Source organism: Notamacropus eugenii, chromosome 3 (assembly GCF_028372415.1).
Source record: "Notamacropus eugenii isolate mMacEug1 chromosome 3, mMacEug1.pri_v2, whole genome shotgun sequence".
Classification (NCBI taxonomy): domain Eukaryota; kingdom Metazoa; phylum Chordata; class Mammalia; order Diprotodontia; family Macropodidae; genus Notamacropus; species Notamacropus eugenii.
In genome coordinates, this window is record NC_092874.1 from 102,508,873 (window position 1) to 102,520,317 (window position 11,445).

Consider the following 11,445-nt stretch of genomic DNA (forward strand, 5'->3'; position numbering starts at 1 on the left):
AAAATGTAAATGAGGATATATTATGATACAAGGATTGACTTCCTCCCCCTTTCACGACAAACAACTTTGTCACACCTGGAATGGTAACCTAATTTTCTCCCTTCGTTGTTCAGCTTCTATTTAGTGTTTTTATATAAGGTGCTATTTTCTAAGAACATCATAACAGCTTTATATAAACTTTTACTACACCTCACAAACACTGTGTGTTTCTGGCAGCTGATAGAGAACTACTGATCTGTGATGCTCTAACAGCAGTTCTTGAATTTACAGATGGAATTACAATATGGCTGGTTAGATGTTATGTCAATACTGGGTGGTAAATGTGAGCATAAGGTGTGAAAATATCTGCAAAATTATTTTTAAGTGCTGTTGCTCTAATGAGACTCGATAGCACCAATATTAATGTACAGAATATATGATACCCACAGGTTTCACAATAATTTTGCCAAAACTTCCTGTTAATAGAGAGCTTTATAATATCAACCAATCAGTCAGTAAAGTGCCTATTATGTTTTACACCTTGTGCTAGGCTCCAGGCATACAAAGACAAAAGCAGAAAGAAAAAAACTGTAAGCCTTTAAGTTTACATTTTAGTGAAAGGTCAAACATGTAGACATATAGGTCTATGCAAAATAAATTCAAAATACTGTTTTGGGGGGAGAGGTCCTATCAAGGAAATCAGGAAAAGGTTAATGCAAAAGAAATCAATTAGTGATTATAAATGGAGATGAAAGGGAATATGTTTCAGACCTCAATGTTGTACATGAGGATGATTTAAAAAGCCAGTTTGTACATGAAAAGAGGTAATATATAATTAGGTTGGAAAAGGAGTCTGAGACTAGATGTGGCCATTTTTAAATACCAACAAAAGACTTTACATTTGATTCTAGGAGTAATAATGATAAAAGCTAACATATATATAGCTCTATGTGCCAGGCACTGTGCTAAGTCCTTTACAATGAGTATCTCATGTAGGTGCTTTTCCTATCTTCATTTTATAGATGAAGAGATTGAGGCAAACAGATAATAGGTGACATTTACGAGATCACACAGCTTGAAAGCGTCTGAAGCCATTTTTGAACTCTAGGCTTCCTAATACCAGGCATAGAGCTCTCTCCACTGTGCCATCAAGTTGTGCATACTAATAGAGACATAATAATAAGAGCAATAGACAACCATTGAAGATCTTTAAATAAAATAATGATGTGGGAAAATCTAGGTCAAATGGGATGACTGCTTAAGGAAAATCACTTTAAGCTGTGTGGATGATAGTTTGGAGAGGTAAGAAACTTGAGGCATGAAGACCAACTAGAAGACTCCTAAAATAAAGGTGATGAGGTTCTAAATTAGACTGTTGGTTGTGTGAATAGAAAGAATGGGACTAATGCAAAAGATGTGAATGGCAAATGACAAGACTTGACAACTGAATGGATAAATGGGGCTAGGGAAACTGAGGAATCATGTATGGTACTGATAGTGAGAACCTATGTGACTAAAATGATGGCAATACACTTATCAAAAAAAAGGGGGAATTAGGGGAATAGAGTGAGTTTGGAAGGGGGAAAGAAAGGAATTATCTTTGAACGTGATGAGCTGGAGATGTCATTGACCGTACAGGGGAAGATGTCTGATAAACTGTTGTTGATGTGGGGATGGAGAGCAGAATAAAACAAAGGGCTAAATATAGATATCTAGACATACAACCATGAAAGGAGAGGATTAGACTAGTTGGCTTCAGAACTAGGGGTAAAGAGCTAGGCCCAGGGGAGTAATGTGATTTGTCCAAAGTCTATTGCTCATCCTTCATTTCCTTTTTTTTTAAGTTGAATACATTTCCTTATTTTTTTAGCAAATAATATTTTTCAAATTACATACAAAGATAGTTTTCAACATTCATTTTTATAAGATTTTGAGTTGCAAATTTTGAGTTGCAAATTTTTCTTCCTCCCTCCCCTTTCTTTTCCACTCTCCCTCCTCAAGATGGAAAGCAATCTGATATAGGCTATACATGTTCAAGCATGTTAAACATATTTCCACATTAATCATGTTGTGAAAGAACAAAGAATAAAGGGGAAAAACTACAAAAAAAAAAACGGAAAATAGTATGCTTTGATCTGCATTTGGACTTCCCTGTTCTTTCTCTGTCATCCTTCATTTTCAAAGAGGACCAATGACATCACTGAGTAATGTCTTGACTTGCATGTGAATTGTATTTGTTAGGCAGAGATGCATAAAGTCATCAACTTCATTCTCTCAGAGTCATCAAAGTCCAGTGGCAAGATAAAAGTCAAGACCACTGGAAATGAACTGGGATGCAGTGGATGACCTTGGTGTCTTCAATTTTTGACCAAGCTTTAAATGCTCCACAACACCTGCTTCAATTGTGTTGGAACTAACTGTTTTCATTTGCCCATTATACCAGAATAAGTCTTCACATGCTTTATAGGTTAGAAGCCTGTCAGTTAATCTCAATCCAGTTTAATCTATCTGCAAAGACAGATGTGGACACCGAGTATGCTACAGCTTCTTGGAGCCACAGGTAAGGGTTGGTATAATGGCAAGCAAAGTAGGATCTTTTCCTATTTTTGTTTTATTTTTTATTTTTTTTATTTATTATTTTATTTTGTTTCCTATTTTTATTTTGTTTTAGTATAATCAAGTGCCTCTGACTGAATCTTGCCTTTGTCAACCAAGAGTCTTTACTAGAAGTAAAGTACAAAAACTAGAGTTTCTTGAACTAGAAACAGTATATGTATTTGTATTGTTAATTATTTTAATGTGATTAAAGAATATGTTCCCCATTCATTAATGGGCCTGGGAAGATTTGAAGGAAGGCCCACACCTTTTGTTAATGAGGCACAACTTCTCAAGGGCTGTGATGGCCTATGGCTCTAAAAAGTGTATAAAGACTCTGTGGATAAGATTTTACTTGAGGGCTTACTCATTGGAAGTGTTTGTTTGGCCAGAGGAGACTCTGGGCAGTCTCCAGGGAGCCCCCCAGCTTTGGAAACCCAGATGCTGGTGCCTCCCTCTCTGCTAACTATGACCAGATAGTTGGATTTGTCTGTTGAGCTATGATGTATGTATGGTTTATGTCAGACATTTGGAAGCACATCTGTTGATTTTGATTTCTCTGCATGTTCTCTGAACTGTTCATGCTCAGAGAAGAGCTCTAATTTGTTGACATTAATTTTTCTGGTAGTCATTTTGCCTTGGGGGTGGCACTTTTGATGAATGCAAATATTTAGCTTGGAAAGGATAAATCTATGATCAGTCCAGCACTCTGCACCATATATTGCCTTTTGCACTATCCCATCTTGACTGTCTCTTCTCCTTACAATCACATAGCCTATTAGATGCCAAAGTTTGCTGCGAGGGTACATCCATGAAGGTTTATTATGTTTAGGTAAATGGAAAACAGTGTTGGTGATGAGAAGGTCATGCAATGCACAAGTCTTCAGTAGTAAATGACTATTGCTGTTGCTGTTTCCAACTCCATTCCAACTTAGGACTCCCTGCCAAGTCTGGCAGTCTGAGCCTACTCTAGCATTAAAGCCACCCAGAATTACAAGCTTGTCCTCTTTTGGTACATTGATGAGAAGGGTCTCTAGGTCTTCTCTGAGCATGAACAGTTTGTTGCTAACTTGGAGAGAAAGTTGAGCCAACACATAGTTGGTAACAGTGGAGCAGAAAAGGAGTGGGCAGCTTTCAGAGATTTGGTGTACAGCCCTGCATTTGCTCATCTGGGTCAGAACATTAGCAAACACCAAGACTGGTTTGATGAAAATGATGGGGAAATCCAGAAGCTGCTAAATGAAAAACGATAACTTCATAGAATTTACCAGCATGATAGTTCATCCATCTATAAGAAGGCAGCATTTGATTCCATCAAAAGTAAAGTACAAGCAAAGCTTAGGAAGATGTAGGACTCCTGACTAAGTAAGAAGGCAGATGAAATTCAGTTTTATACTGATAGTAACGATCTAAAGTGCTTTTATGATTCCCTGAAAGCTATTTATGGACCAAAAATCTATGGTGCATCACAACTGCTCAGTGCTCATGGAGCCACATTGATTATTGATAAGGACATGATCCTCGAGAGATGGGCTGAACACTTCCATAGTGTTCTCAACAGACCATCATCAATCAGTGCTGAGGCCATTGACCATTTACCTCAGGTTGAAGTCAGTCCCTCCATAGCTGAACCTACAACTGAAGAAAAGGTTTTGAGTACCATTAGGCTACTTTCATGTGGCAAAGCACCTGGTACTGATTCTATTCCAGCTGAGGTATACAAGGTAGGAGGACCATTGCTCATACAAAAGCTGACTGAAGTTTTCCAGGTTATGTGGCAAGAGTAGGTCCCCCAGGAATTCAAGGATGCCTTCATTGTCCATCTCTATAAAGGTAAAGGTAATAGATTGTCCTGTGACAGTTACAGAGGTATCTCTCTCTTAGTCATTGCTGGCAAAATTCTTGCTAGAGTCTTCCTTAATAGACTGACCCTTCACCTGGAAGATGGTCATATACCTGAGAGCCAGTGTGGCTTCAGACAGGGCTGAGGAACAGTTGATATGGTATTTACTGACTGACAACTCCAGGACAAAGGCCAGGAGCTGAACAGAGGTCTGTATACAATGTTTGTAAATCTGACCAAGGTCTTGGATACTGGTAGTCATGAGGGCTTATGGAAAATCATGTCAAAATTTGGTTGCCCAGAGAAGTTCATCAGCATTGTATGTCAATTTCATGATGGCATGTTTGCCCGAGTTCTGGACAGTAGACAATGCTCTCATGCCCTCCCAGTCACTAGTGAAGTGAAACAGGCTGTGTGCTTGCTCTCATGCTTTTTACCATGATGTTTTCAGCTATGTGGTCAAATACTTTCAATGAGAATGAACACAGCATCAAGATCAACTACTGTACTGATGGTAAGTTCTTTCATTTGAAAAAGCTACAAGCCAAGACCAAAGTGGAGGGAGTGTTGGTGCATGATTTTCTGTTTGCAGATCATTTTGCACTCAATGTAGCCTCTGAAGCTGAGATGCAACAAAGTATGGATCAATTCTTTGCTTCCTGTGCTAAGTGTGGCCTAATCATTAACACCAAGAAAAAAGAGGTGCTCCATCAGCCACCACCACACCATCCATATGTGGAACCACTGGTTACAACAAATGGAGAAGTTTTGAATGCTGTGGATAAGTTCACTTACCTTGATAGTGTACTTTCCAGGGATGTACACATTGATAGTGAGGTTGATGCACACATTGCCAGAGCTAGGTCAGTGTTTGGGAGGCTCCAAAAAAAAGTTTGGGAGAAAAGAGGTATTAGAATAACTACCGAACTGAAGGTCTACAGAGCCATTGTGCTGACTTCATTGTTTTATGCCTGTGAAACATGGACAGTCTACCAGTGCCATGCTAGGAAACTGATGCTTCCATTTGAACTGTCTTAGGAAGATTCTGAAGATCACTTGGCAGGATAAGGTACTAGACACTGAAGTCCTTGTTAGAACTAAACTGCCATACATTCAAACTATGCTTCAGAGCGTACAACTCCAATGGGCTGGCCACGTTGTTCAAATGCAAAATGTATGCTTGCCAAAGAGACTATTTTTATGGAGCACTCACATGGGGGAGGTGATCACATGGTGCTCAGAAAAAGAGATACAAGGACACTCTCAAAGTCTCTCTCAAAAACTTTGGATTTGATTGGTAACATGGGAGACCCTAGCACAGGACCATTCAGCATGGTGTGCCCACATCAGAAAAGGTGCTATGCTCTATGAGCAAAGCAGAACTGAAACAGCACAAAAGAAATGTAGGATTCACAAATTTGGAGTAGCATCCTCAAACATTCACATGGAGTATCTGTGCTCAATCTGTGGTAGAGCATTCTGATCTCATATTTGTCTGATCAACCACAGTCATACACGTTGAAACTTCATTTTATCATGGTGATGTCATTTTGGTGCTCTTTGAGAGCAAAGGACAACAAGCAACCAACCAATCACCATTTTCTCTGAAGTTCAGGGTACTGACTTTTTCCCCTCAACTAAGTGAATGATACATGTTCTTGATTAAAGTGATTGTTGACCCCTCAAAGTTGTCCTCCCTTTTAGAAATGCAGATCTAAGAACCTGTGATAGCAGGTCACCGTGTGTGTCAGGACGCTTACTGAGAAAATCAGGTGACAGATGGATACCAAAGATGATTAAGCTGCCCTGAAAAGAGCTCAGTGAGGCTTCACACCAGAGGTGCTAGTCCTCCTTGAATACTCCATACAGCTCAACGTGCTTTGTACCCAAAGTCACAAAAGTAGCATTTGAACCTAAAACCTCTGACTCCAGAGCCAGTGGTCTTTTTGTTGTATTATGCTTTCTCTCCCTTCCTAACATTCACTAAAAGGCAATGATAATAACATTTCAAGGGTAAAATACCAATCTTTCAAGGATAAAATACTGATCCACGGACCAATTTTCAATCAGCATTCTTTGGTGATATTAATTCCTTCCTCTCTTGTCTAGACCTGGAATTCATTACTGCTCAGATGAATTGAAGAGTAACTGTGATCTATTCAACTGTGATTGAATTAATATTTCTACATACAGATTGCTTATCAGTTAAGTTACAAAATGCTCTGGCATGAACTCTGGATGAAAAGCGTTAAGCAAATATGAAGGATTATTATTTTAGGAAGAAAAATCTATATTGCATGATGAAACAGGATAAGCAAAAGATGACCAGTGTATCATGAAAGAAAAAGTGCTAGAACTTCAGTATACTAGACAGGCAAATTACTCATTTCTTTAAATAATGGTAAAATTCTGCCCCAAAACTCATGAATCCTCTAATGAAAATGTAGCTATAATAGCAAATATGTTTGCTTAAAACACTACCAAAGAATCATTAGATTTTTTTAAAGGTCTAGAAGGAATTTTAGTTTCCTATACTAGCCCCTTAATTTTACAGATGAAAAGCCTTGAGACCCAGAAAGGTTAAAGTGACAAGTCTAAAGTCACACAATTATTTACTGGTAGAACGGGAATTAAAATTTTCCAGAAATAGAACAAGCTGCCTTGGAGACTGCAGAGTTCCTCATCGCTACAGGCATTTAAGTGGAAGAGTATGAATGACCACTTGTCAGAAATAACATAGATAAAATCTGTGCTTTCTGTAAGAATTAAAGCGAATGACCTCTATATTCCTTTCCAAGTCAGTTCTATAATTCTATGATTTTCCTTAATGGGGCTTGACCTGGTAAAATCTTAGGACATTACTGCCCTTGCTGTATATGCAATGACAACTCACCAGTCCTTGAGATGAAGAAGATTCTGAAACACTGACACAATTCATTGAACAAAGAGATGTTTACCCCTTCCTTTAAATTTTCCAATGAAAGAACTTTTTCTGCCTTCCTTAGGTAAAGCAAGCTCATGCCAAAGAAATGTTACTTTATTCTGAAGTTCTTCCAAAAGTCTAACCTGCATCTTTTCTGCTTCAATATATGTGTTCACTATTTACTATTTGATGCAGTGGCATCAAAGATCAGTCTATACAATATCCCTTCATAAACTGGAAGGCATGTACCTTCCACTACAGCAAACCTTCATGTGTTTTACCAAATTAAGTTGGAATAATAGTCATTTATATTTGTCCTACTTCTTCAAATAAGCGTGATAGCAAAAAGTGCTATTTCCATGAGAAGAGGTCACTGATGACATCCTAAAAGTTTCTTACTAGTATGAATTAACCTCAGTCAGTCAGAAGTGATAATGGCTTTGATTATCCTATATCCTAGTGAATGGTGATTACCATCAAAGTTGCTAAAAATATCTCTGAATCATATTCAAATGCCAAGCTCACAACTATAAAAGCTCTCTGCCTTAGTTTCCCTCATCTCCAAATTGATTGCAATTTTATTGTACATGCCTGCAGAGGCATGTAACGTGATAATGAATGTGATAATAAAGAGACTGAAGAAGACATGAAAAGTTGCCCACAGCCAAGAGAAAATTAGTCCAAGCATAAAGAAGTAATAATTTTAATAAAATTGAAAATATAACCCATCACAGTTTTTTATTTATATATACTTCTTCAGGATACCAATGTTCCTTGCCATCTAAGTATCATTTTTGAGACATTGGCAAATGAAGGGAAAGCAGATTCAAATGGTGAGAATTGGAAAAATGATTTGCATGCTAATCAATTGGAAGCTCAGTTTGTGAAGATGCTATTAAATATGTTGTTTGTTTTTTTTTTTTTTACCGATACACTAATGGAACAAATAAATACTCTAAATAAAAACAAGTGAGGCCCTTTTGTGATTAGAGTACATCAGCCTAGAAATCTTGGAGGCAGATTTTAGAGATCATGTCTAATCCTTCATTTTACACGTAAAGAAATGTGTCTAGAGGTTAGGTGGCTTTCCTCAAGTTACATGAAAGAGATAAGAATTTAGGTCTTTTGAACAGTCTTTGAGGATTATCCTTGTTCAATATTATTCATTATATATTTAAAGTACCTGGGCCTCCCCCCATCCCAATGCACACATGCTTGCCCCCCCCCCCAAAAAAAGCTGCTAACCAATACAAAGCTCCCAGGCTCCAAATGATGGGTTTAATCTTGGTGAACCAGAGAACACATTTGTTCAGAACAAAAAGTGTTTAATCAAACAGCAGAGAAAAATAATGACAAGAAAATATTCCAACATGTATACTTTCTCTCACGTATTATCATACAACCAGTGGTAGAAAGTGTCTATATATAAAGGATATAAAAGAAGAAACCACTTAAAGGGGACATATACAGGTGCATGCATGACCACAGGACAAAGTAATTTTTCTAAAACACAAGACTGATCATCACTCTTCTGATCAATAGTCTTCAATGGCTTTATATTGTCTCTGAGATAGAATAAGATAAAACCTAAAATCCTCAACGTAGCATTTAAAGCCCTCCACAGTCTGTCTTCAAGCTAACTCTCAAGATACATCGTAAGAATCCTTTTCCTTCACTGTGTATTATAGCCAAAGGGACCTGTTGGCTAATGCCAGAACTCAGCATCTTATCTCATGTTGCTGATGTTTCACACAAGGCTCAGTCCTAGAAGATATTCCCTGTTTCTCTCTGCTTTTTAACAGTCTTAGCTTCCTCGTGTGTGTATAGGTCATCTCTCTTACAAAATGTAAACTCCTTGAAGTCAAGGAATGTTTCCTTTTTTGCCTTCATGTCTCCAGAACTTAATAGTAGGCAGTTAATAAATGCTTGTGATTGATTGGATAGTTCTTTTGAGGCCCAGTTAGGTCTTCACCTCATCATCAATTGCTTCATCATTTTTCAGTCATGTCAGATTCTGTGATCCCATTTGGTATTTTCTTGGCAAAGGCACTGGAGTTATTTATTTCCTCCTCTAGTTTATTCTACAAGTGAGGATCTAAAGTAAACGGTATTAGGTAACTTCCATGGCCACACAGCTAGTAAGTATCCAAAGCCAGATTTGAATTCAGGTCTTCCTAACTTTGGGCTCTGTGCTCTATCCACTGAGGATGAAATTCTTTTCATAATTATCTTTGGGTTCTGTTAGTACAAAGGAAGGAGGAGCATTTGTGAGTCAATAGAAATACAGCTTTAAGGAAGAGGGAGAGGTATGGCTGAAGATGAATCTACTGCACTTCTGCACTGCAGCAGCATGTTAAGCTTTGTTATAGGTGCTTTGAAACTCATAAAAAATGAGTCAGAATTCTCATGGCTACATGCCCTTCAAACACCGCAAGTCATTCCACTGAATGCATACTTTGGAGGCAATTTTGGAATCAATACTCCCTCATTTTCCCAGCTCCTTGCCTATAATGCTTCCTCACCACCTCATAAACATGAGGCTTCCTCCACAGAAAGAGGCAATTCTTCCTCTCAACAATTGTAGAGGAACATATAAATTCTCCCTCTGTGGTATGATAACCATGTTAGATCACCCTTGGTGAAAGGGCGGAATAAAACTTGGTGGGAGATGAGAAGGGTTCACATCTCTGTCTGCCAATGAGTAGTCACCATGTATTTATTATAAGGATCAGTCTCCTTTCTTAGGCAGAATCAAACAATCAATCAATCAATCATCAGGCATTGATACCTAAGCAAACATTTACTAGGTGTCACTATTACTAACATGACAGAAATAAGAATGCACCACAGCAGTCTTTAAAACTGCAGTAATCAACTGTGTTTAACCAATTTCTCATTCACTACAGTTGTGTGGTCCCCAAACATCATCAAGAACTCCATTTTCAATTATTCATTTTTCACAAGTATCAAGCTTATGAATGTCTGTGCCTTGAACAGACTAAGATGGGAATGGAACAAGAAGATGGGTCCCCATCTAGGTTTTACAGTAAGGTGTTACTTACCACCATGAATATGACAGTCTCTTTCTTATCCTTAGGCAGGATCAATCAATTAATCAGGAGACATATAGTGATGTTAATAGATAAGTGATAGATTAGCAGATAGATGACAGAATATCTACTAAGTGGTTACTATGGGCTAGTCACTGTCCTAAATAAAATAATAATAGATGATGTTTACAACATGTGCTAAAGTTTGAAAAGTATTTTGCATATAATATCTAATTTGAGTTTCACAGCAATCTTATGACATAAATGTTATTATTGTTTTATCTTACAGATAAGAATGCTGAGGCTGAGACAAGTTAAATGAATTATCCAGAGTCACACAGCTATTAAAGACTACTGAAGACATAGATCATCCTAACTCTAAATCCATCTTGCCATCTACCAATCTATCCCACACCTACTACATATTAGGCATTAGGATTGCAAAGAAAAAAAGATAAACAATGACTACTCTCAAGGCAATTATATTTTATAGAGGAAGAAGCTAATGTCCACAAAACTATCACTTTGTTCTTGGCTCTTTAACTGTACACTCCTCACCTCTAGTAGCCAATTCCTGCTGTTGCTCTTTCTTTTAAGGCTTCTATATACCTTTCTATTCTCATAGCCAAGTTATTCATAAAGGATGCCCTCAATTTACAATATGATATGATATGATATGATACAATATAATGCAATATAACATAACACAACGCAAGCCAATACAATACAATAAACATTTATTAAGCACCTGTTATATACCAGGCACTGTACTAACCCGGGGGATGAAAGTAAGAAAAAGGCAAATCTCTTCCCTCAAGAAGCTTACAATCAAAGACAACATAAAAGGAAACTGAAAAGCAGAGAGAGAGGGTATTAGTGGTGAGAGTCAAAACCTAGTAGAGCATTTGGTGGGAAAATAATTTAGATGCAGTTTATTCACATATGCATATGTTATGTATAATCTATTCATATACGTATAAAATTCACATATGTACTAAAAAGACAATGAAAAATTAATAATATTATGAAAAGTGGCATACTGGTAGGTGGTTAAT